Below are 25,978 nucleotides of genomic sequence, written 5' to 3'. Positions count from 1 at the left end.
AAATAGCTGCTGGAGTTCCATGTTGTAGACCGTGTTGGATCCATGTTGTAGACCAAAAGTAGCAAAAATGAAGGGCCAGAGGTCGTTCCTCAGCAGAATCAGCTCTCGTAAGCAACCTTCTCGGATGTTCCACCAGCGTTTCTATTTACATCGTTTTGGTCCGAACTTGGTCACAGGGCCATATGTAGCTACAAGAAAAACTGAAAATATTTTTTCAGCAGAGCACTGTGTCACCCTAAATAAAATGCAGCTCTTTACTGTTAAGGAATAAGACAGAAGAATGGATGTTAGGTGGCTACAATCAGTGTCTTCCACAGTTCTCATACTTAAACCAACCTCTGGTTGGGTTGGGGCGGGGGGTGGGCAGGATTACTAGGACTGACATAGACATATCAGGATTCACTCCATCTGGGTTTACCCCTTTGTTGGAAATGGGTTACATTTCTTGAGAGGTGGATCCCTGAACAAAACCTGAGTTGTTAACATTGAAGAATCAGATAAAGCAGAGACTACTGATTTATTGACCGACAATCATTGCCCCCCAGTTCTTGCTAACAGAGCCTTGGTTTATTTCAGGGACCAGGCTGCAGGTTCTTTAGGGGGGGCCAAGCCCCTCCCCAGCCTCAGGGGTGAGTCTGGATTAGTCTGAGAAACCTGCGGGAATTCTATTCTCTGCCAGTGTTTGGTTTAAGAACGGACATGTAAGGAATTCCCTGGTGATTTAATGGTTAAGAATCCACCTTCTGGGCTTCCCTGCTGGCTCAGTGGTAAGAATCTGCCTGCCAATGCAGGAGACACAGGTTCAATCCCAGGTCGAGGAAGATCCCACATGCCAGAGAGCGACCAAGCCTGTGTACAACAACTACTAGCCTGTGTGCCTCGAGCCTGTGCTCCATAACCAGAGAGGCTACAGCAGTTGGAAGCCCGAGCACTGCCACTGCAGAGTAGCCCCCACTCACCACAGCTAGAGGAAAGCCCATGCAGCATCAAAGACCCAGCACAGGCAAAACACATACATAAGTAAAATACAATTAAAAAGGAATCCACCTTCCAATGCAGGGGACATGGGTTCGAACCTTGGTTGAGGAACTAGATCGCACATGCCCTGGGGCAACTCAGTTACCCTTGCACCACAATGAAAGATCCCATGTGCTGCCATTAAGACCCGAAGCAGCCAAACAAATTAATCAGTTTTTAAAAAGAGTGGACATGTAATATGACTTACATGATTTGGGCCTATAATGCATGAGAGGAGATTCTTTGGGAGAATTCTGGAAAGACTTCTCAGAAGCCAAAGGAGAAACAGCTTTTCTTGTACTCTGAATATTGTTGTCTGTACGTGGTATCTAGTATTGCAGAGCCATCTTGTGATTTTAAGAAAAGTTAGGGTACAAGGATGTAAACCAACATGATAAAAATAGCAGAGAAAAAAGAATGCAATACAGTAGAGTATTCAGAGAATGGAATCCTGCTCAGCAATAAAAATGAACTAGTGATGCTGCTAAGCTAAGTCACTTCAGTCGTGTCCGACTCTGGGCGACCCCATAGACGGCAGCCCACCAGGCTCCGCCGTCACTGGGATTCTCCAGGCAAGAACACTGGAGTGGGTTGCCATTTCCTCCTCCAGTGCATGAAAGTGAAAAGTGAAAGGGAAGTCACTCAGTCGTGTCCGACTCTCACATACAACTAAATGGATGAGTCTCAAAAACACTGTCTGAAGCAAAACAGTCAGACACAAACGAGTATATATAATATGATTCCATTCATAGGAAGGTCTAGAACATACAAGACTGATCTATGAAGGTAGAAATCAGATCAAGGGTTACCTATGAGGGTAAGGGAGGAAGGGCCTACCTGTAGACACAAGAGAACTTTCTGGCATGATATCAATGTTCTATATCTTGTTTGGAATGGTGGCTACCAGGTATATATTTGTCAAAACTCATCAAACTGTATTTTTAAAATGTGCATTCTACTGCATGTAATTTCAGTAGAGTTAATAAAAGAAGTAAAGAATGAAAAAAGTAACAAGGAAGGAAGGAAACGTAGCTCCTTGACAACATTGCTGTGTCGCTGAATTAGCCAACAGCCCCATATATTAAGTCTTGCTTTGCAACAAAATAAACAAACATCCTACTGGTTAGGGCATATTTAAGTGGGGTCTTCTGTCACTTGAAGCCCAATTCCTCTGTCAAAGCCGGGAGAAGCACCCTGAAGTCAGGACACAGAGCCAGTCGAGGAAACTGTGAACTTCTATGAACAGCTGAAAAGGGCAAGAGATTTTGGAGCTCTGTGTCATCTGGTAGGGTCTCCTCCCCAGCCCAACATCATAGTGAGCCCAGTACCACTAGGGGTTTCTTCGGACCATTTCTTGACTTTCTTCACCTTGTTTGAAACATGATGACCTACCAATCAAAGGACCCACTCTTGAACTTCTCAGTTCAGTTGCTCAGTCATCTCTGACTCTTTGCGGCCCCATGAATCGCAGCACTCCAGGCCTCCCTGTCCATCACCAGCTCCCAGTGTTCACTCAAACTCATGTTCATTGAGTCAGTGATGCCATCCAACCATCTCATCCTCTGTCATTCCCTTTTCCTCCTGCCCCCAATCCCTCCCAGCATCAAAGTCTTTTCCAATGAGTCAACTCTTCGCATGACATGGCCAAAGTACTGGAGCTTCAGCTTTAGCATCATTCCCTCCAAAGAACACCCAGGACTGATCTCCTTTAGAATGGACTGGTTGGATCTCCTTGCAGTCCAAGGGCCTCTCAGGAGTCTTCTCCAACACCACAGTTTAAAAGCATCAATTCTTCGGCACTCCAGCTTTCTTCACAGTCCAACTCTCACATCCATACATGACTACTGGAAAAACCATAGCCTTGACTAGACGGACCTTTGTTGGCAAAGTAATGTCTCTGCTTTTCAATATGCTATCTAGGTTGGCCATAACTTTTCTTCCAAGGAGTAAGCGTCTTTTAATTTCATGGCTGCAGTCACCATCTGCAGTGATTTTGGAGCCCAAAAATATAAAGTCTGACACTGTTTCCACTGTTTCCCCATCTATTTGCCATGAAGTGATGGGACTGGATGCCATGACCTTCCTTTTCTGAATGTTGAGCTTTAAGCCAACCTTTTCACTCTCCTCTTTCACTTTCATCAAGAGGCTTTTTAGTTCTTCTTCACTTTCTGCCATAAGGGTGGTGTCATCTGCATATCTGAGGTTATTGATATTTCTCCCGGCAATCTTGATTCCAGCTTGTGCTTCCTCCAGCCCAGCGTTTCTCATGATGTACTCTGCATAGAAGTTAAATAAGCAGGGTGACAATATACAGCCTTGACATACTCCTTTTCCTATTTGGAACCAGTCTGTTGTTCCATGTCCAGTTCTAACTGTTGCTTCCTGACCTGCACATAGGCTTCTCAAGAGGCAGGTCAGGTGGTCTGGTATTCCCATCTCTCTCAGAATTTTCCACAGTTTATTGTGATCCACACAGTCAAAGGCTTTGGCATAGTCAATAAAGCAGAAATAGATGTTTTTCTGGAACTCTCTTGCTTTTTCCATGATCCAGCATATGTTGGCAGTTTGATCTCTGGTTCCTCTGCCTTTTCTAAAACCAGCTTGAACATCTGGAAGTTCACGGTTCACGTACTGCTGAACCCTGGCTTGGAGAATTTTGAGCATTACTTTACTAGCGTGTGAGATGAGTGCAATTGTGTGGTAGTTTGAGCATTCTTTGGCATTGCCGTTCTTTGGGATTGGAATGACCTTTTCCAGTCCTGTGGCCACTGCTGAGTTTTCCAAATTTGCTGGCATATTGAGTGCAGCACTTTCACAGCATCATCTTTCAGGATTTGAAATAGCTCCACTGGACTTTCATTGCCTCCACTAGCTTTGTTCGTAGTGATCTTGGACTTCTGGTGAGGATTAATTAAGAGAAAATGCAGGAATGCTCTTAGCACAGGGCCTGGCACATAGTAAGGGCTCCTGTCTTACCTCACCTGGGCTGAGAATTACCTTGGATGAACCAAGGGGAAGAGGTGGGAACAGAATTCAGAAATCTTTAGGAAGTAGTTCCCAGAATTGTAAATCATTGATTACACCAAGGACTCAGGCTTGGGTAACAGTGTAGTCGGGATTGTTTCTCAGGATTTTGGCAAAGATTACCTGCAGTATCTGTTTTTATCGCCAGTTAGAGGGAAACTGGTAGAGGGAAGTTAAGAAACATGGGAGAGGACTTTCCTGGCAGTCCAGTGATTCAGAGTCTGTGCTTCCACTGCAGGGGGCCCGGGTTCTATCCATTGTCGGGAACTAGGATCCTGTGCAGCACAGCCAAAAAAAATGGGATAAGAAGTAGATTTGGAAAGCATAAAAAAGAGCTATAAGTTGAATTTGAGATGCCTCTAAGCAGGATGGAGCGGTAGACAAGAGCAAAGACTCTGCCAACAAATAGCTATGTGATCATGGGCAAGTTACCCCTTCTCTTGGAGCTTCGGAGTCCTCATCCGTAAATTGGGAGTTCGAAGAAAACTTGTTCAGCCCTTAAGTCGTGTCTGACTCTTTGGGACACCAGTGACTGCAGTGAGACAGGCTCCTCTGTCCTCCACTATCTCCTGGAGTTTGCTCAAATTCATGTCCATTGAGTCGGTGATGCTATCTAACCATCATTCATCCTCTGCCACCCTCTTCTCCTTATGCCTTCAATCTTTCCTAGCATCAGGATCTTTTCCAGTGAATTGGCTCTTCGCATCAGGTGGCCAAAATATTGGAACTTCAGCTTTAGCATCAGTCCTTCCAATGAATATTCAGGGTTGATTTCCTTTCGGACTGACTGGTTTGATCTTGCAGTCCAAGGGACTCTCGAGAATCTTCTGAGGCACCACAATTGGAAAGCATCAGTTCTTTGGCACTCAGCCTTCTTTATGGGCCAACTCTCCTATCTGCACACAACTCCTGGAAAAACCGTAGCTTAAACTAGACAGACCTTTGTCAGCAACGTGATGTCTGCTTTTTAACACGCTGTCTAGGTTTGTCACAGCTTTCCTTCCAAGGAGTGTCTTTTAATTTCATGGCTGTCCACAGTAGTTTTGGAGCCCAGGAAAATAAAATGTTACTACTTCCACTTTTTCCCCTTCTATTTGCCCTAAAGTGATGGGATTGGATGCCATAATCTTAGTTTTTTTTTTTAAAGGTTGAGTTTCAAGCCAGTTTTTTCACACTGAGAATGCTATAAAGATTAGATAAAACAATATATTTAAAGTGCTCAGCATAGTGCCTGGCACACAGTAGTGATAGGAATTTTCATTTTCTCTTCACACTCCACCTCACCTGCCTAAGCAGGCAGGCTCCTACTGCACTACTGCTGACAGGGATGGACAGTTTTGAGCTTACATTTCACCTTCTCCTGATTCCAACAGGGTGCTCCCCTGCAGTAGATTTCCTCTCCTTTTCTTTTTCTTTGACCCGTCCCTCCCTTCCTCCCAGGCACTACTCTGCCCTCCCTCTTCCAGGAAGCCATCCTTGACTAATGATCCTCCCTCTCCCTGCCAGCCTCTCTACAAGCCTCCCTGTAGGGACTGGCTTCTCAGCGCGGAGCTCTTTCCATTCCTTTCCATTGCCCCTCCCTCAGTAAAGATCACTCCAGCTCAGATAAGGCCTGGACCCCAGGAGAAGGATTCCGCTCTCCACCACATCCTCAGTGGTTGAAGGCTCAGACAGGCCTGGGGGCTGGTGAGGAGGAGACCACCTGCCAGAGTGGCAGCCGACAGGCCAGCTAAATCCTTGACCTGCGATTTAAGGGGTCGGGCATAGTTCAATAGAGCACTCCAGGCTGAGTCCCAGCTCATTCACACAGGTCAGGGGGATGAGGGGTAGTAAGGGAGGAGGGTCATCTCCCCCAAGAGCCCCTTGAATTCATTCCCAGGCCTCGGAGGCATAATTCAGTCCTATGAAAACCCACAACTCTCATCCGCATCAGTGCAGAACCTCCTTCTGAGAAGCAAAGGAGGTACCTAGCACCGGCAGGGGCGGTGACTCAGGGAGGTGGGAGAGCCATGGAATGCACAGAGTCAGTTAGTTTTCCTGTCTGTTTTAACCCAGAGTCCTTTGTTAGGTCCCCAGGCCCCTCAGCTTTGCCCAGGGTGCCCAGGTCAATCCTGCTCTCTACCCCTCTGCTTCTCCTTTGGAATTTTCCCCCAGAACTGGGCCTTACCTAGATATGAGTGTGTGGGGAAGAGGGCCTTTGAATAATGAAATTCCACGTGCAAAACACAGCGTGGTTTTCCTTGACATAAATGCCAGTGAAGCCTCAGGAAGAGGGCCAAGCCTGGGTCCAGCTCTAAGACAGATGCCCCTACCCTTGGGTTTCCTAACCACCCAGATTTGCCTAGTGGGAGTGCTATGCAAATGAGATGCAAACCAAGCCAAGACAGCCGTAGGGATTGGCTGACCCTAGAGATTTTGTCGCCCTATCGGGGCCTCCTCGCAGCTTTGGCTCCCCCACCACCCACCACCAGTCCCGCCCATAAATCAGCTCCGTCAGCAGTTAATGGCTCCTGACTAATTGCCTGAACTCGGCTGGAGCTCTCGGGTCGCCAGCATTAAAATTCAATCAGGCCCAGCGCTGAGCTATTAAATATTCATTGGGAGAGCTTCCCGAAACCTGGCTGGAGGATGGGGGTGGATTGGGTTGGAGGGACTACCCGAACCTACAGTTCCGGAGGAGGTTCCTTGTTCCTTCCCAGCACTCTTTATCATCTCCTACAACTGCTGTCTGACCACCATTCTGCTGGGCCTGATTCCTCTCTACAAGTCCCTAAGATCTTGCGCCCTGGAGATGGAACTGCCTTGCAGGAGTGTGGTGCTAAGTTACACCAAAGAGTTGCCCTGTCCCTCTGCCCTGCATTCCTGCCGTCTCACCCCATGGGCCTCTTACCCAGTGCCCCCTGTGGGTCATTATAATGCTGGAAAACCTTAGGTTCCCTCAGGGATGGAATAGCTCCAAGTACAGGTGGCTTACTCCTCAGCAGAGCCCAGGAGAAGCTCCTAGCTTCCTGGCATTGCTGCCTTTGCCAGGAGCTTTGCTGGCACTGCTCCGGCCATCTTCAGCAGGCTGGAGAACAGAGCTCCAGGCTGGGCAGCCTGGGGTCTGTGTTGGAAGGGAGGAGGGGGTTCTGTGCAGTCCTGCTCTCCTCTCCCCTTCCTCCAGGAATGCAGCCTGTCCAAGCTCCTGGGCCCCTGGCCTGATGCTGAGCAGGCTGCCTGGAACTTCTCAAGGAGGAGACCCAGGAGGAAGGGGGCTGGGCCTGTAGGGGACCACTGAGCGGGTCCTGCAGTTGAGTAGGAAGTGAACCCCTCACGCCCACCCCCACACACATACACACCATTGGTAGAGGGTTATGAAGAGGGGTTAGCAGGTATGATGACAGCCATGGCCATAAGGCTGGAGCGACCCACTTGAATAAAGACTAGGAGTTTTCCTACACCTGCTGTGTTGTGTTAAGACAGCTTGTGACACAGTTCCAGTCCCTGGGCCAGGAGGTGTTTGAGTTAGGGGGAAGAGAGAGCACAAGGAAGTATGCTAGGAGACACCTGTTCCCCTAACCTGCTTTTACAGGGAATCCTTGGGAGCAAACCACCTGCTCACAAGGCTCTTGCCCTGCCCTTTGGACTGCTCCCTGCCCCGGGTGTCTGAGGTCCTGCAGGAAGTTATCCCTGTGGGAGCCACAGAGAGCTCATGGATGCTACAGGGGCAAGATGAAGGCTGACAGCACCAGTTTCTACAAGGCCAGTAGCAGCTCAGGGCTCCAGGAGGGGTGTGAAGTTCGGGACACATTGTTTTTGGGGACAATGTAAAGGACTTCTGATTCTGATATTCTGAGAGCATCAACCCTTGGCCCAGCAGGAAACCTAGTATTCTGATCTGAGAATCCATACTTTTGCAGAGCTTAGGTTCTCTCCCAGCAGGAAATTGGGGAGGGGGGAGGTACTGGGAAGCACCTCCTCTCCAGGACCCAGGCAGGCCCCAGAGCTGGGTGCAGGGCAGAATGTGTCTGGCAGCGATTAGGAAGGGAGCCAGGGAGGCCTCAGACTTGAGCGGGTCAGGAGTGACCTGAGCCAAGTGTCCGATTCCAAAGCCAGACGTCACAGGCAATCCAGGATTTCAGCTCACCCCACGTGTGGTTCCCATTAGGACTGGCTGGGGTCTTCCTGAAGGCCAGGCGGATTCCTGAGCCCCTCCCCCAACACAGACCCTCCCTCATGGGGCTGTTTGGAATGTCTTACCCAGTTCTGCCAAGTGGCCTGCCTACCCAAGTGCAACCTTGGGGATTTTCTGTGGCATCCCACTCCAGAGAGGCCTCCCCACCCACTATATGATGTTTTATAATGTCTTAAAGGGGAGGCTAATTCCTGAAGACCCATATGGTATGCCCAGAACCTTCCCTCCTTTCCAGGTCAGCTGCTTGTGTTCAGGCCTCAGCTCTTCCGGTTCTAACACTTGCAACTGCCCTCCCTGGCCAGGACTTTCCTCCATAATGCCCTTGAGTGGGCCTAAAACTCAGGCCTGTTATAAAGATCATTTCCCTTTTATAAAACTTCCAGCAGCTTTCCAGCATCTCCATAGCTGTCACTGTTTGCATCCTCAGATATATCTGTGCTACGTGTATTTTAGACACACACACCATTTTGAAGTTTTAAAAGAGTTGTCAACATTTATAAACCAGGAAGCAACCCGTAAAGCTCTACATTTCTAATTTTTCTTGAAAATAGCTGACAACACTAAACTCAGAAGCTGGCATGGCAACAACTGGCCAGAGGTGAGTAGCAACTATGGTCTTCAGAAGGGAATCCCTGGGGCTGACATGAGAGCCACAGTCCCACTAGTCCCTATTGTCTTCTAGGTCTGGGGCCCAGATGAATGAATGGCCTTTTTAATCACGGGGCTAGTACCCACCTTTTAATCTTGAAAAAAAGTGAGAGTGTTAGTCACTCAGTCCTGTCTGACTCTTTGTGACCCCCATGGACTGTAGCCCTCCAGGCTCTTCTGTCTGTGGAATTCTTCAGGCAAGAATACTGGAGTTGGTAGACATTCCCTTCTCCAGAGGATTTTCCTGACCCAGGGATCAAACCCAGGTCTCCTGCACTGCAGGCAGATTCTTTACTGTATGAATCATCAGCAAGCCCACCTTTTAATCTTACTTTCTGTCAGTTTCACTTCTTCTAGCCTCTTATGTTCCTGTCTGTCCCTCCCTGTGCTGACACGTCAAATTGCTACAACAAACCCAAGTCTAAGGTGTATGCCTCTTCAGCCTCCTTTCACACACCTCTCTGCTGCTTATCCCAGTCAGTTCCTCCCCTCCAACACTCCTGCTACATCACTACCTCCACACTCCCGAGTCTTAGCACATGCTGTTCTTCCTGCCCCATGAAGTTTTATTTTTCCTTCCAGCCCCAACCCAGAAGTCATCCTCCTGACACCTCTAAGCAGGCAGGACCGTCAGGTTGTCCAATGCTCCTGAGGATGCTGGAACATCTCACATTGCATCCCCGCTCTGCGATGAGAGCCTCCTGAGGGCTGGGAGCAGGCCTGCTGGGCATCCCCAGGACTCTCCTGCGTTGAGGAATCAGGCCATCAGGCCAGAGGTAGAGATGGTTGAGGGGAGGAAGTTGCAACTCCACCCCTGTGGAGCTGGCCTCAGTGGCAAACACAAGTTTGCCATGCTGGACATGGCAAGGTTGCAGGAGGGGAGGTAGCAGGGATTCTGTGCTGAATTTGTGTGTCGTGGCAGTCTGAGCACAGGATGAAAAACATTCCAAACACAGAGCATTTCAGAAAGGAGTGAGTTTATTAACAACAAAGAGCAGAGATGATGTGGGCATAGAAAACACAGCAGGCTGATCTCCAGACAGAACCGAGAGAGCCGACCAGACACTCCTAGAACAGTGGGCCAGCTCAAGGGAGAGGCAACACTTTTCCTGAGTTAGCAGCCAGTTTGTTTAGCCTCAAGACAAAAAAATTTCTGCTGGAAGGGTGGCATTAGGAGAGTGATTAGGATGCTATAGGGTGAATGCCAAGGTGGCCATTTTTGTTGAATATGGAGTCAGGAAGCTTGCTGGTGAGGAGTGGGGGGCTTTTGGTAATGGTTACAAAGGGGCTCAGTCAATTCTGGAGATGACCTTGGTTCTGGGCTCCATGTCTGTGGCCTTGGTACAAGGATAGGACTCCACAGTGAGGTCCTAGGTTCTCAGCAGGAAGGATACCTGTGCCATCTGGGGACCTTGACAAGAGGAGGTGGGTATGGGCTTGGTGTAGCTAGAAGCCTAATCTCACCAAAACCATCCCCCCAGAAAAGAAATGCAAGAAGGCAAAATGGTTGTCTGAGGAAGTCTTACAAATAGTTAAGAGAAGAAGAGAAGCGAAAGGCAAAGGGAAAATGGAAAGATATACCCAATTGAATGCAGAGTTCCAGAGAATAGCAAAGAGAGATAAGAAAGCCTTCCTAAGTGAACAATGCAAAGAAATAGAGGAAAACAATAGAATGGGAAAGACTAGAGATGTCTTCAAGAAAATTAGAGATACCAAGGGAACATTTCATGCAAAGATGGACACATAAAGGACAGAAATGGTATGGACTTAACAGAAGCAGAAAAGATTAAGAAGAGGTGGCAAGAATACATAGAAGAACTACACAAAAAATGTCTTAATGGCCCGGATAACCACGATGGGGTGGTCACTCACCTAGAGCCAGACATCCTGGAGTGCCAAGTCAAGTGGGCCTTACTACAAACAAAGCTAGTGGAAGGGATGGAATTCCAACTGAGCTATTTCAAATTCTAAAAGATGATGCTGTGAAAGTGCTCCATTCAATACACCAGCAAATTTAGAAAACTCAGCAGTGGCCACAGGACTGGAAACTCAGTTTTCATCCCACTCCCAAAGAAAGGCAATGCCAAAGAATGTTTAAACTACCCTACAGTTGTGCTCATTTCACATACTAGCTAGGTAATGCTCAAAATCCTTCAAGCTAGGCTTCAACAGTATATGAACCAAGAACTTCCAGATGTACAAGCTGGGTTTAGAAGGCAGAAGAACCAGAGATCAAACTGCCAACATCTGTTGGGTCCATAGAAAAAGCAAAAGAATGCCAGAAAAACATCTACCTCTGCTTCATTGACTACACGAAAGCCTTTGACTGTATGGATCACAACAAACTGTGGGAAATTCTTAAAGAAATGGAAATACCAGACCACCTTACCTGCCTCCTGAGAAACCTATATGCAGGTCAAGAAGCAACAGTTAGAACTGGACATGGAACATGGGAAAGGAGCATGTCAAGGCTGTATATTGTCACCCTGCTTATTTAACTTCTAGGCAGAGTACATCATGTGAAATGCCAGGCTGAATCACAAACTGGAATCAAGATTGCTGGGAGAAATGTCAACAACCTCAGATATGCAGATAATACCACTCTAATGGTAGAAAATGAAGAGGGACTAAAGAGTTTCTTGATGAGCGCAAAAGAGGAGAGTGAAAGAGCTGGCTTAAAACCCAACATTCAAAAAACTAAGATCATGTCATCTGGTCTCATCATTTTAGGGCAAATAGATAGGGAAAAAATGGAAACAGTGACAGATTTTTTTTCTTGGGCTCCAAAATCACTGTGGACGGTGACCGCAGCCATGAAATTAAAAGACCTTTGCTCCTTAGAAGAAAAGCTATGACAAACTTAGCATATTAAAAAGCAGAGACATTACTTTGCCGACAAAGGTCCGTCTAGTCAAAGCTATGGTTTTTCCAGTAGTCATGTACAGATGTGAGAGTTGGACTATAAAGAAGGCTGAGCACTGAAGAACTGATGCTTTGAACTGTGGTGCTGGAGAAGACTCTTGACAGTACCTTGGACAGCAAGGAAATCAACCCAGTCAATCCTAAAGGAAATCAACCCTGAATATTCATTGGAAGGACTGATGCTGAAGCTGAAACTCCAATACTTTGGCCACCTGATGTGAAGAACTGACTCATTTGAAAAGGCCCTGACGCTGGGAAAGACTGAAGGCAGGAGGCGAAGGGGACGACAGAGGATGAGATGGCTGGATGGCATCAGTGACTCAACAGACATGAGTTAGAGCAAACTCCAGGAGATAATGATGGACAGGGAAACCTGGTGTGCTGCAGTCCATGGGGTCTCAAAGCATCGGACGTGACTTATTGACTGAACAAATCTCACTCAGGACCATTACCTGGGCTTCTGCACCTGTGTGGTTGTTTAGACCCTGCGGGTAGGTGTGAAGAAGTGTAAGCATTTGGGCAGTGGCTCCCTGTGGCAGGGCAGTGGGGGTACTCTGCCCTGTGAGCATCCCCAGTGCTCAGAGCTGTCATCAGTACAGGGATAGAGGTCAGGTGAACAATATCTAAACGACCTGAAGTTGCAGAGACCCCAGGTGATGGGTGTGAAACCAGTAAGGCTGCTCCCATAATCTGTTCCCCAGCCTCCAGTCCCTAGCCCACCCTCCCTCTTCCCCAGCAGAGTCCCTACCTCCTCAGGGTCCCCAGCACCTCCCCAGGGTCCCCTCCCCAGGGTCACAGCACCTTCCACAGGGTCACACACCTTCCCCTGTCATCACTCCCCTGCTCAGGGCCTCCCCATGCCCAGGGGCAGGCCTGATGCTCCTGGTCTAGCAAGCAGCCCTGGGTGGAATCACCCAAGAAGTAGATCCTGGGGTATCCTCATTGCACAGAGGAGGAACCTATTCAGGATGAGCCACCCTTGAGGAGCAACCCTTCGAGAATTTGAACCCAGCCGGAGGGAGGAGTCTAGCCAAGTTCGGTCTCCAGCCGCCTTGCTTTCAGACCCAGCCTAGAGTTCCACACCCTCCCCTCCCCCCAACACCAGTCACAGCCCTGCAGTTGAGAGATGGACGCGTCAGTATCTCAAAACAAGCCTCAACCACGGACCAGAGCCTGCGATAGTGAGTTGAGGTAGGACAGCTCCCAGGATGCTTCCTAAGTCCCTATCCCAGAGGAGCAGAACCTGAACTCTGGGCGATTCCAGGAGGGCATCGCTCGTCCGCTGCCAGAGAGGAGGGTGGGGGCGCTCTCGTGGGCCCCCTGCATTCGCCCGAAGGCGCATTCGCCGGTCACCCCTGAACTCCCGCCTGCCGAGGGTGCGCGTAAGAGGGGGTTGTTTGGGACGCCTCAGCCCCTCCCCCAGGCTTGGGGGCAGGGGAGGGGAGGAGGGAGCAGATGGCAGCAATTACCGCTCGGACCCTCCCCCGCCCGTAGCCCGAGGCCGGAAGATCGGCTTCTCGAGCTTTCGCGGGCGGGAGGGGCAGCGGCCTCCTCGGCAGGGAGCGGGGTCGGGGGCGCAGGTCCGGGAAGGGACTTCCTTCCCCCGGGAGCGCGGCCGGGAGATTCCCTTCGGAAAGGCCAAGCCCTCCCTTCCCGCTCCTGCCCTGAGTCGTCTCAGGCCGGTGTCCTTACAAGCCCGTCGCCTGTAGGTCTGAGATCCGAGGATGTTCCAGGCCGGGCCAGTGGTCCAGGCTGGGGAGAGGGGAGCTGTGCGCTTGTGCGGGTTATGGTCTCAACAATGGCCGGGAGTGAATGGTCTGAAATCCAAGCTTCACTTTGGCAGGTGTTGACTCTGGAGGAAGGCATGGGGCACCTTTTCTCACCGAGGGATGGAAAGAACGATCCTGGACCGCCCTTGCTTTAGGGCAGCCGACCGTGTGAAGGAATGCAAATGACCTCTGTGGGGCAAGGCCAGAGGGAGCAAAAGGGCTCTCAAGATCCAGGGCCCAGACAGCTTTGCAAACCTGGATTCTCTAGCTCTTTGTCTCCTCCCCGAATTTCTCTCCCGTCCTTCCGTTGTCCAGTCCACTAGCAAATGTTTTTCTACCTCCAAGATAGTATCTTGCCATACTGCTGGGTTTGTGGGATTTTAGTTCTCCAAGCAGGAACTGAACCAGGCCACTGGCAGTGAGAGCACGGAGCCCTAACCACTAGACAAGCAGGGAATTCTCTCCAAGATGTATCTTGGATCAGCCCCTGCTTGCCACTCTCTCCAGGGTGCAAGCCCCTATTACTCCTACTTCCTTGCACAACTGCAGAAGCTCCCTCTTGGGTCAAGAGTCAGCTCACCCAGCTGCCAGGGGCCCGTTAAAAATACAAATCAGACAACAAATCAGAGCATGTCACTTCTGCTAAACAACCTCCATGGCTTCCCCTGGAGGAGAGCCCCAGCTTCTCACCCTGGCCCCTGCCTGTGCCGACCTCTCCTCCATCATTCCCTGTTCTGCTTGGGCTCTGCTCCCGCTGGCTGCCTTTCTGCTCCTTGAACTTGACAAGCTTTCCCCCGTCTCTGGCCTTGGCCATGAGGATCCCTTTGCCCGGAACGCTCTGCCCAGGTTTTTCACAGGGATGCCACCTCCTCATCAGCCCTGACCTCAATACTGCAGCAGCCCCACGCACCATCTGCCGATGTACTGTGTCACTTAGCCTTATCTGTATCTTCCGCAGGACGTAGCACTTTCTGTAACTGTCTTCTTCATTCACTTGGTTTGTGGTCTGTTTCATCTACCAGAAGGCCAGCTCCATGAATTTGGGGATGTTTCTTGTTGTCTGCTAGCCTGACACCCAGCACAAACCTAGAAAGTGCTCAACATCTCCATTCATTTCAGGAATGCGGGATTCCCTGGGAAATGAACTGGACTGTGGGCCATCTGCTCACCTCTCAGGGGCTACTCTTTGAGATGGACCTGCTGCAAACCCCTGTGTTCACCCATATGCCTCATTCATGTGGACCAGCCTGTGGTTTCCAGTAAGAGAAGTCTTAGCAACCACATTTACTGAACACTTACTATGTGCCAGGCATTAAGTGCTTCACACGGCTTGATTAATTTGTATGACGAAGTACGTACAAATATCCCCAGTTTACAAGTAGACACACAACAAGACACACAGGATGTGTGATTGTTCAGCAAACATACACATGCGTCATAAGCATTGGATTCATTCATTATTATCATACAATGGAAGGGTGAGGTGAGTAAATACACGGTTGAGCATGGGGCATTTAGTACTGCATGAAGGTGGAACAGAACAGAAGAACAAAAAACTGAGGAAGGGTCAGTATGGTGGCCCAGGGCTAGTTTGGGCAAGTGAGTAGAAGAGGACGTTTAGGCCACAGCCCATGCCCTTGCTCTGGGTCCCTGCAGCACCCAGAGGTGCAGCTGTGATGCAGAGGTAAGGGCCTGGGTCCTGGTGTGCTGTTCCCTGCCAGAGGGCAACCACTTACCTTCTCAGCGCCATATTAGCAAAGTGTCCGGGGACGCTTACATGATCCCTAACTCCCAGAGCCCTTGGCAGGTACGTTAAAAATGCTCTAACCTATAAGGGAAAAGAATATGAAAAAAATAAAGATACGTGTGTAACTGAATTGCTTTGCCGTATACCCGAAACTAACACAACATTGTAAATCAACTATGCTTCTATATATTAAAAAAAAATGCCAATGGAAGTACATCACCTGCAGAGGACCTGCTGAGGAAAGAGAGGAGGGTGAAGGTTGCCAGCCTGAAAAACTAAGGTTAGAGCTCCACTTTGGCCCCTCTGAGCCACAGCTCTCTGCTGTGTGCTCCTCCAGGGCCAGCCAAGGTCTGCCCGTTGTGTCCCCCATCCTTGACCTGGACACAGTACTCAGTGAGTGTTTGTTGAGTGAATAATGCCCGGGTGAGGGAATGACTAGGGGATGAGGAAGAGAGGGAGGATAAATAAATACAGTGATGTATTGACACCCAAACCCAAAGACGGAGTGAACGAAGCAGGGACTAGAGACACCCTTCGCCTGGGAGGCTCAGCTTGTTGTCTGTCAAAGGCAGTGGTAAGGCTTGGCCCCACCGTTCTCTCTGGGCCTGTGTGGAGCAGTTGAGACGCGGCAGGTCCCTGAAGGCCCCCCCTTTGCTGTCTACGCTGAGCCGAAGTGACCAGTGCTCCCCTCCCCCATGTCCATGTCCCCCGGAATTTATAGATTCCTCATTGTCCTGCACAAAAGGCTTCTCAGGGAGGAGGCGGGCTGGGTGAGGAGGCTGGGGAATTAAAAAGTCAGAGGCTGAGTAACAGCCGGCCACACCCGAGGCCCCATAAATCTGCCTCAGCTCCCTGTAAGATGGACTTACGTCTTAGCTCCGGTTGCTGTGGTCAACTCACCCTCCCCACAGGTCCAGAGCCTCACCAAGGTGAAGGTGTGAGGGGCGTGAAGACAAGCCCCTGAAGAGGAGGGGGCGGGGGACTGCTATTGTTTTGTCCCTCTGATGTCAGAAAATCCTTTCTCCCCTCTTGCTCCACTCCCTGACACGCCCTGTAATTCTAGGCCACTGCTGTTGGTTCTGAGCAGAAAAATGAGTTTTCTGTGGGTGTTCTGAGTCCAGACCCCAGGAAAACGCCTCCTCCCCCACTCCAGCCACTCAGAGAGCGGGTCAGGGCTGAGAGTAGATTTGGCAGATGGTGCAGGGTTAACAGATGACATGGAAAACAGAATTACTCAGCTGTTCTGGCCCTCCATCTTCCCCTTGGAAGAGATGGCCTTCAAACTGGAAAGAGACAAAGATATCAATGGGGAGGGTTGAGGAAGGGCGCCACAGTGTGTGAGGATCACAAACCCACCCTGCCCAGGGAAGACTGTCTTGGAAGGCCGTCTCTGTCACTCACCAGCTGGGTGATCCCAAGCAGGTCCATGAACCTCTCAGAGTCTGTGTCTCTTCATCTATAAAATGGGTCAATGAGAGAACCCTTCCTGACGACCTCACCGGCTTTTATGAAGATGATTCGGATTTTCCCGTTTGTAAAATGGGCGTTAACAGCTTGTGAAGCTGTAAAAAATGTAAGAAGTTACTTATAAACTGTCAGCCCCTTAGTGGTTCATAAAAGTATTTTTTTTTAATGTTTCTTAAAATGGAGTAGAAAACATCACAGTGCCAAACACAGTTTTATTACACTTTGCTTTTATTTATTTAGTTGTTTATGTGTTGATGGGTGCACTGGGTGGTCATTGCTGCGCCCGGGCTTCCTTTAGTTTTCAGAGAGTGAGGGGCTCCCTACTCGCAGGGGAACAGGCGTCTCATTTCGGTGGTTTCTCTTGTCATGGAACATGGGCTCTAGAGCACACAGACTTCAGGAGCTGTGGCTCACAGACTTAGTTGCTCCACAGCATGGGGGATCTTTCCAGACCAGGGATTGAACTTGTGTCCCCTGCTGTGGCAGCCGCCTGGACCTAAACACTGGACCACCAGGGAAGCCCCACACTTTGCTTTTAGCTGTATGCCTATTCATGTGTCCTAGGGCCAGAGGTAGATGTCTTTACTGTGTGTTAGTTGCTCAGTCGTGTCTCTTTGCGACCCCATAGACTGTAGCCCACCAAGCTCTTCTTGTCCATGGGATTCTCCAAGCAAAAATACTGGAGTGGGTTGCCATTTCCTTCTCCAGGGGATCTTCCCGACCCAGGTCTCCTGCATTGGCAGGCAGATTTTTTACCGTCTGAGTCACCAGGGAAGCCCATATTTACTGTGGATGATGCTCAAAAAACTTGGCAACATTCCAAGTGGAGGAGATTCTTAGTGATAATCTCCAGAAATATATAGTGGTTGGATGGAAACTAACAACATGAAATGCACCAGGTGAAACACACATGTAATTGAAGGTGGACTGTGGAACCCTAGCCTGGGAAGATTCCCCTGAGCCCAGCAGTATACATGAGGTTTGTTGTGATGGGTGGAGGGGCTTATTTAGGACTCAGCTACCTAATCCCTTGGTGGGTGAGAATGCTCTCTTTGCTTTGTAAGATGCCAGGGACCTGAATCCTGAGGACTCCGACCCTGCAAGCCTAATAAGCCATGGACGCTGCTCCGTCAGTATGGCCCTGGGCTGAGCCAGCGCGGATGGGCTGGTGGGTGAGAAACTTGAGTTCCTATGCCTGGATCCCTCCCCCAACAAATCCACTAAGAGTGCCACAGGTATGATGTAGTCCTGGGCCAGGATACCCCTGCCTGAACTTCACCCATGACCCTCGTCCCCACCCCCACCCCAGGGGCCACAGTCTAGTGAGGGTGAACTGATCAGAGGGGGCCCTAAATCAATCCCAGACTTCCCTGGTTGGCAGTGAGTTACGAGCTGTGGGTTTTGTGATGTAGATTGTCGTTGGGGAGGAGGGGCCATGACCTATGGCAGGTCACACAGGACCCCCAGAAGGGGCCAGAGCTGGGGTCAGAGGCCACCTCCTCCATTCTCCGCCCCAGCCTGCTGAGTCCCATTCCATGTCTAGTCCTTAAGCGGGGTTGGCCCATTTCCCTACTGACCTCTGGCCCTAGCTGTACCTGCCACTAAGCATGTAGGGTGGGAGTAGAGGGGCTCATGCTGGAGAAAGATTCTAGAAAAAAGGAAGAGGAGCTGACAAGACATTTGACTCCCAACAGGTGACTGATCTGTGTTCTAGATTGCACCGAAGACTTTGCTGAGCTCTTTCTCTGCAAATTTGCAACTGTGCTCTCCCTAACCGCCCCCCCCCTTTTTTTTTTCCCTGATTGAATTCCACAAGTCAAGACTCCTGAAAAACCCAGCCCAGAGGATTAGATGGCTGGAGATATGGCATGACAGTCAGAGAGCGAGATAGAGAATCAAGCTTGTGTTCTAAACAATGTATATTATCAGGACTTAAGAGAGAGAGTTAGAAGGATAAAAAGAAGGATCCAGACAATAAGATGAGAAAGATCAAAAGCTGAAAGGATGGATAAAAAGTGAAGCCAGACAGAAAGGAGACAGACAGACAGAAGGCAGTGAAGAGAGCCAGGCTGAAGAGAAACTGGAGTGGCAAGAAAAGAGCATTCTGGAGAACTTTTGTCAGACCTCAGCAGCTCAGGGATAATAGCAGGATAACCTGGACAGTTCCTTCACTGTTAATCCTTAAGTCTGCCACATGAGACTCCAGAAGGAAATGTACCTGACAGAGGGTCCCTATATCACCCAAGATGTTATCCTTATTCTACACATTAACCAGCAACCTCCATTCTCCCACCACCATAATCATCTCTATTAGCAAAGACATATACAGGCAGGAAGAGTCAAGACCCAGGCTGGGGTGCTGAACAGGGGCTGGGGAGGAACAGAGAGTCCTCTTGAGGACAAAGCCTGTAGAGGACACCTCCAAAGGGGGCACTGCTGCAGATGGAAGGGGAAAGAAACCTCACAAACCTGGGTGCCCAGACCAGTTGGTTAATGTTGACCTACAAAAATAACTCTCTTGTCCTTTGTACTCTGTGCCAAAAATGGAACCCCACCCCTCTCCCTCTGTGCACCTGTCCTGCCAAGACCTGCCCCTGCGCCTGACCCCAGAACCCTCTACTATAGCCTCCATTCTTTTGGGCTGGGTGTGCTCTCCCAATTCCTGCACAGGGCTGCCACCTGTTGGCTGAGAGTGGCCTTGCAGAAACAGGACCCTTGAAGAGGCTGGGGGTGGAGTGTAGTGGACTGCTGAGACTTTCTCTAGGAAGGAAGAGCATTGAAAAAGCAAAATGTGAAAGCCCCTTTCACCTAGCTAGATGTTTTAGCTATGGGACTCTCAGAACAGGTTAAAGGCTCCTAGCCCTCTACAGTCACTCCTGAGGGGTGCTGAGGGGTTGAGATCAAAGGAGAGACTCAGGAAATTCACATGAACGTGGTGAATGAATTTTCGGAGTGGTGGACACTGTCCCACATGCAGGAGACAGAGGGGACCCAGGTGCGGGAAACAGCCAAGTACAAGATTAACGATAGTTATTGAATGAATGAATCGTGAGTGAATGAAGAACAGAGCACTCAGGGATGATGAACTCTATACAGGAAAGGCTGGGGAAGAAGAGGAGGAACTATTTCTGCTTCTTTTCTTTCCCCTTTTTGTCATCAAGAAATAATTATCCTGGTGGAAGATTCAAACATTGAAAAACAAAATATGAAGGTCCCCTTTCACTTCATTCCTATCCCCCTCCTTAAGTTAATTATTGCCAACATTTTTTTTTTTAATTGTGTGGCATGTTCCCTGACCGGGGATCAAACCCACCCTCCCTGCATTCGAAGCGTGGAGTCTTAACCACTGGACCACCAGGGATGTTCCTTACCACCAACATTTTAATGAGCTTCATTCTTTACAGCAGCTCTCAACTTTGCCTGCACACTAGGATCACATGGGGAGATTTTTAAAATCCCATTGCCCAAGTTGTGCCCCAGACCAATTACCTCAGAATCTCTGGGGTGGCTCCAGGTATCACTATTTTTAAAATACACTGTGCAGCCGATGTTGAGAACTACTGTTTCAGGCCTTTACATACATATAAGCAGCCAACTGTGTGTGTGCATGCACACACATACCACATATATGTTACCTTGGGTTTTTCTTCTTAACACATCTAAGAGCTGTTTCCACAGCAGTCCATAGGGATGTACCCTATTATTTTTTAATGAAGGCAAAATTTGCATGTGCATATTTTTTCAAGCCCTTCTTCTACTGATGAACATTTAAAAGTTGTTTCTAAAATTTAAAAAATTAATATGAATAATCTGCCTGCAATGTCGGAGACCCGGGTCAGGAAGATCTGGAGAAGGGAATGGCTACCCACTCCAGTTTTCTTTCCTGGGAAACCCCATGGACAGAGGAACCTGGCAAGCTTCAGTTCATGGGGTCACATAGAGTTGGACATGACTGAGTGACATTTTCAATTCAAATAATGCTGCAAAGTATATCCCGTATATCTTTGTTCACATATGCAAGTGCTGTTTTGGGAAGGCACTTTCCTAAAGTGCTGGGTTAATGTGTACGTACATTTGTTATTTTGATAGACACTGTCAAAATAATTTCCAAAAATACTCTGCTAATTTACATTCTTCCAACAGTGTAAGCATTTAAAATTATTAATGTTTAATTTTTGCTGAAATGATGGTCCAAAGTAATATTTCGTTATTGTTTTAATCTGCCTTTTCCTGCTTACTTGTGAAATGAAGCATCTTTTCATATATTTATTTTGGCCATTTGTATTTATCTATGAATTAATTACCATGTCTTTTGCCCATTTTCCTATTAGACTGATTTTTTAATTAGGATTAGAGGAAATTCTATTTCCAATAATATGACTGGCTGGACTTGGGAGCTAATCTTTCTGAGTAAAACAGTAAAAATGCTAGTTAAAATACAAGTGCAAATTATTTAAAAGCCAGAAGAATTGGCTAGAGAGCAAGAATTTATTAGGTTGAAATCTAAGGGAAGGTAGAAACTCAGGGAAACAGAGCAAGGAATGTACTTTAGTCTGAGGACAGTTGTTGAGTTAGGCAAACTCAAGCACAATTTATAGTAGCAGAAACTTGGAAACACCCCCATATCCATCTATAAGGCAGTAGGATAGCTGCGGTATATTCAGACAGTAGAGTATTAGATAGCAACCAAGATGAACGGACTGTAGCACCACGCAACAGTATGAGTGACTCCTAGCAAATGTTATTCAATGATAAAAGCAGACAGCAAATGACTACCACAGCATTTACATCCTGCAAACTAAAATACCTGAATTATACATGTATAATATACATAATGTATATACTTTGGAGGAATATCTAAAGATGCAATAAAACACTATATCAAGGAAAGCAACAAAATAATGGATATGAAATTCAGGATTATAGCTGCCTTGAGTGGGGAGAGACAGAGGGTAATTGAAGAAATCATGTTGTGTGATGTCAGATTCTAGCTTTTGCATGGAGATTTTGCTTGTTATTCTGGGTGCTTATTGCCTTATTAAAAATAATTAACTAACTGTGGTGTTGGTGAAGACTTTTGAGAGTCCCTTGGACTGCAAGGAGATCCAACCAGTCCATTCTAAAGGAGATCAGCCCTGGGTGTTCTTTGGAAGGACTGATGCTAAAGCTGAAACTCCAATACTCTGGCCACCTTACGTGAAGAGTTGACTCATTGGAAAAGACCCTGATGCTGGGAGGGATTGGGGACAGGAGGAGAAGGGGACGACAGAGGATGAGATGGCTGGATGGCATCACCAACTCGATGCACATGAGTTTGGGTATACTCCGGGAGTTGGTGATGGACAGGGAGGCCTGGCATGCTGCGATTCATGGGGTTGCAAAGAGTCAGACACGACTGAGTGACTGAACTGAACTGAACTGAATAAAATAAAATAAAAGCAGATTATACAGGCATCAATAAGGAGAATATGTCATTAACTGGGGATTGTGCTTAATCTGATTCAACATACATGAAGGCTAAGAAAAAGTTGCATCTACATCAACAATAAGCAAAACAAAAACATGAGACTTCAATTATGGTAGCAAGAAAAACTAGAAAGAATCTAGGAATCCACCTACCAGTGAATGTATAAGACTGTGCTGGAGAAGAAGAAAAGTTAACACTATTGAAGGATATAAAGGAAAATCTGGAAAATGAATAAATATACCCTGTTCTGTGGAAGAGAAAATTTAACATTGTGAAGCAGTCCACTGTCTTCAAATTAATCTATAAATTCAATGCAATTCCTATCAAAATGCTGGCAAATTCTTTTCTAAAGAATTCAGCAAACTGATTTGTAATTTTATATGAAAAGATAAAAATCAATTTTGAAAAAGAAATGAAAGATGGAGAGTTCACCTCGTTAGGTAGTCAAACATGCTGCAAAACTGATGTAGTAAAATCAGTGTTGCATGAGCAGAGGAAGGCTCTAATAAAATGATAAAAGAGAACTTAAACACAACATGAAACTTTAAAGAGAACTCAAAGTTTATAGATGGTAAAGATGATGCTACAAATCAGGGGAAAGACAATTGCTTAATAGATGGGGTTGTTCACTAGTTGGAGAAAAGGCTGGATTTTATATTAGTCTGTTTGAGCTGCCATGACAAGGGACCAGAGAATAGGAGGCTTAAACCATAGAAATTAATTTTCTCACAGTTCTGGGGGCTGGAAGTCCAAGATCAAGATGTCAGCAGAGTTGGTTTCCTGTAGGAGGTCTCTCTTGTAGACTGCTTGTAGATGGCTGTCTTCTCACTGTATCTTCTCATGGCCTTGCCACTGTCCTTACACAGGGGCTGGCATGGCAGGGGGAGGAAGAAGGAGACAAAAGAGGGAGCGTGCTCCAATGTTGCTTCTTTTCTTCCTCTTCTTTTTTTCTTCCTTTTCTTAAAAGGATAGCAGTCCCAGGGCCTCCCTGGTGGTCCAGTGGTTGAGAACCCGCCTTCTGCCTTCCGATGCAGGGGACGTGGATTGGATCCTCGGTTGGGGAACCAAGATTGCATGCGCCGCAGGGCAACTAAGCCTGCGTGCGCACAGCAGGGAGAGACCCTGTGGTGCAACAGAAGGCCACAAGGCCGCAACTAGGGAAACCCCGTGCACTGCAACCAAGACCCAGCGCAGCCAAGAATGCTGTTTAATTACAGAAATAAAAGGACAGCAGGCCCCTATTGGATTGGGGCCTTATCCTATGACCTCATTCGATCCTAATTACCTCCATTATGTCCCTATCTCCAAATATAGTCACAGTAAGGGGTCAAGGCTTCAACATATGAATTTTAGGGGGACCCAATTCAGTTCATAACAGAGTCTTCCTCATAGCATATATAAAAGTAAATTACAGATGGATTAAAGACTAAATACTAAAAAAACCTGCAAATTAATAAAAGAAATGAAGATCGTTGTGATCTTGGAATGGGAAATTCTTCTCAAGCAAGACTCAAAAGCATCAAGTATAAGGAGAAATTTTTATGAATTTAACCACATCAAAATTTAGGATTTCTATCAATAAAGTTCTCAACAGATAAAGCTAACAGAAAGTTTTATATAGTTGCCACACCCAAAACCCGTCTAACTATGTGTTTATTATCTAGAATATTAAAAGGAATTCTTGAAAATTCAATCAGAAAAAGACAGGAAAATCCAATAGAACACTGGACCAATACTATCAACAGGTGATTCCCAGGAGGGGAAACAAGAATGACTGTCAGGTATGTAGAGATGCTCAACTTGTTAATAATCAGAAAAATCCAATGCAAAATAGCCGTATCCCTTTACAGTTCTGTACTATCAGGTTGACAAAAACTAGAAGTCGAAGGGGACTTCCCTGGTGGTCCAATGGCTAAGGCTCTGTGCTCCCAATGAAAGGGGTCCGGGTTTGATACCTGGGCGGGGAATATGTGGCAACTAAGAGTTTGCATGCCGCAAGTAAAGATCCCGTGTGCCACAACTAAGACCCGGTGCAGCCAAATACATAAATATATATATGTTTTTAAATTAAAAGGCCAAATAAGTACAAGGGTTGGTACGGATTTGGGATACTTCAGTGCACTGTTGGTGGGTACACTGCAAGATAGGGAGCAATCTGACAGGACCTGGTCAATAAGTATGTGTATGTCCTATGACCTAGCAGTCTCAGAGAAGCTCTTTCTCAGCTCTACAACTAGAGATGTACAAGGATGCTCGCTGCAGTATTATTTGCAGTGGCATGAAGTTGGAGACAACATATGTATCCAACACTGGAAGAGGAGATAAGTAAAATGCAATGGATACACTCTATAGAATTCTATGCAGCAGGAATAGGGAAGAAAGACAGGTTAAAAGGTACACTGCACATATTTTATCAAGAGAACAAAGATTTTTCCAGGATCCTCACCCATCAGAGTGCTGCTTGCATTTCATTGGCCAAAATTGTGTTACTTTGCCTTACCTAACTAAAAGGTGACTAGAGAGAATGGGGGGCTGTGGATAGGAACTGCATTATTTATCAGTGATGTCTAACAAATAATCTAGTCGATTTCTTCCAGCTGCTGCACAAAATCCATAGTGTGCATTCACCACATTTTGCTGTGATGGCTATGGGTACAGCAGCCTTCTTGTGACCATGGGGGAAAGCCAAGAGACTCCTAGAGAAGACCTTGACATCTTTATATATATATATCATTTTCTTTCTTTCTTTACTGGCTGTGCCGGGTCTTTGTCACTACGCAGACTTTGTCTCTCGCTGCGGCAAGCAGAGGCTGCTCTCCAGCTGTGGTTTGCAGGCTTCTCACTGCGGTACACTGTCTTGTTTCAGAGCTCAGACTCCAGGCACATGGGTTCAGCAGCTGTATTTCCTAGGCTGGAGAGCATAGGCTCAATATTTGTGGCACACCTCAGCATGTGGGATCCTCCTGGATCAGGGATCGAACCTGTGTCTCCTGCATTGGTAGGCGTATTCTTTACCACTGAGCTACCAGGGGATCCCAGACCTTGACATCTTAACTTACTAAATCAACACCAACAGTTTTTTATCCCTGAACTTTTTATCTTGTATGAAGAATAAATCTCTATTTGTTTAAGCCACATGTGTCAGAGTGTCTGTTCAATTACAGACAATAGAAATAAATCTGGCTAGTTTAAATGGAGAAGCAGGCTTTAGGTCCAGAAACAACTCCCAGCTTCGAGAGGCACATGACCTCTGCCTGTGATGGGGAAAACAACAGTCATTACTACAGGAAGCCGATGAATCAGGAAGCTACTCACCAGAATCCCCCTGCATCTATCATGATCTGTGACAGCAAAACGGATGTCCCATGCTACTTAGCTGTATTCCAAATTTATGTCTCGCACAAGAGCAGAACATAAATCATAGATTCCTAGCTCACAAGAATCTGGGAGGTGTCATTTTAGCTTTTCAGCATCTGTAGTTTTGGATGGATGTTGAACAGTCTGTGGCAGACACCACACTGCTGAGGTCAGTTTTTGATTACTTACAACCAAAGGCACTCCTGACCGATACACTGCAAGGAATGCAACAAGGACAGAAGCTGAAAACAGAGCTGTGAGTGAAAAGAAGAAACACAATGAGCTTAGCACAATCCAGGGTGTCAGTTATTGTGAAAGTGAAAGTCCCTCAGTCGTGTGGGACTCTTTGCAACCCCATGGATTATACAGTCCATGGAATTCTCCAG

At 47.5% G+C, this 25,978-nt stretch overlaps 1 protein-coding gene across 3 annotated transcripts in view; it reads left to right on the top strand.

Moving 5' to 3' along the window:
- ANKRD33 (ankyrin repeat domain 33) overlaps window positions 1-25,978 on the top strand; it is a 43,387-nt gene that overhangs the window by 10,307 nt on the left and 7,102 nt on the right. For 2 of the 3 annotated variants that reach the window (XM_069584342.1, XM_069584344.1), the window contains exons 2-3: window positions 17,833-18,003; window positions 23,900-24,016. The gene's annotated coding sequence lies outside the window, so the exon portion shown is untranslated. The remainder of the gene's footprint in view (window positions 1-17,832; window positions 18,004-23,899; window positions 24,017-25,978) is intronic. The other variant, XM_069584341.1, reaches the window with a different exon arrangement.

This window comes from Ovis canadensis, chromosome 3 (genome assembly GCF_042477335.2).
Source record: "Ovis canadensis isolate MfBH-ARS-UI-01 breed Bighorn chromosome 3, ARS-UI_OviCan_v2, whole genome shotgun sequence".
Classification (NCBI taxonomy): domain Eukaryota; kingdom Metazoa; phylum Chordata; class Mammalia; order Artiodactyla; family Bovidae; genus Ovis; species Ovis canadensis.
This window is presented reverse-complemented; position numbering and strand designations above follow the sequence as displayed.